Below are 1,152 nucleotides of genomic sequence, written 5' to 3' on the forward strand. Positions count from 1 at the left end.
ACATTCTTCTCAAGATCACATGAAACATTACCAAGAAACACCATATTCTGGGCCATAAAACATACCTTAAATTTTTAAAAGAGAAGAAATCACATGATGTCTGCTCTCAGACCACGACAGAATAAAAGTGGAAATCACTTGACAGTAAGCTAGCTTAAAAATCCCCGAATGCTTGGAAGTTAAACAACAACAATGCTGAGAGCCATTGCCAAGTAGGAATGACACATGGCAATTTCTTTGTCAGCCTACCCAATGTTGCTTAGAGGAAGGACTCTCCATATTGGACCCAGGTCATTCGCAGTGACATTGCGTGTAAGGTGACCTTGCTCAAGGACCAGGGCGAATCCAGGTTTAGGGTGTATCCTGCTGGGATTAGGGAGTATCCCGCTCCTTGGGTTTAGGGCAGTTCCAGGTTTAAGGTGTACCCTGATGGGAATAGGGCGTATCCTGCTGTCTCAGGCACGCCCGCTCCTAGAGTTCCCACTCCTAGAGTTCCCGTTGTGTTCTCGCGGGATTCAGAGAGTATTTGGGATTCAGAGCCCGGTGGAGTGTGTGGATTTTGCCCAGAACATGTTTGTTGAGTGCCAGTGTGAGTTCGGGAATAAAGAATTGCTGTTTGAATCTACAAGGCTGTGAGTGGCTCGTGATTTTGTGCCCAACCAGACTGCGGCACAACAACAACATACTTCTAAATAATAGGAGTCAAAGACAACTTCTTGATGAATTTAAAGATATTAAATGAAAATGAAAATGCAACTTATCAAAATTTGTGAGATGCAACAAAGGTAATGCTTAGAGGGATATTTACAGCCTTGTATGCACACAACAGAACAGACTTAAAACCAAGTTTGTAGTTTACTTCATGATACTCTCTTAGAGGAAGAAGGTAGGAAGAGTCAACACTGCATGACAGATGCTCTGGTTCCATGATAAAAAAATATCGGTTTATCAGGAGAGTTCATACAAATCATAATCAACGGGTTGGGGATGTGGCTCAAGCGGTAGCACGCTCGCCTGGCATGCGTGCAGCCCAGGTTTGATCTCAGCACCACATACAAACAAAGATGTTGTGTCTGCTGAAAACTAAAAAATAAATATTAAAAATTCTCTCTCTCTCTCTCTCTCTCTCTCGCTCTTAAAAAAAAAACATAA

Source organism: Callospermophilus lateralis, chromosome 11 (assembly GCF_048772815.1).
Source record: "Callospermophilus lateralis isolate mCalLat2 chromosome 11, mCalLat2.hap1, whole genome shotgun sequence".
Lineage (NCBI taxonomy): Eukaryota > Metazoa > Chordata > Mammalia > Rodentia > Sciuridae > Callospermophilus > Callospermophilus lateralis.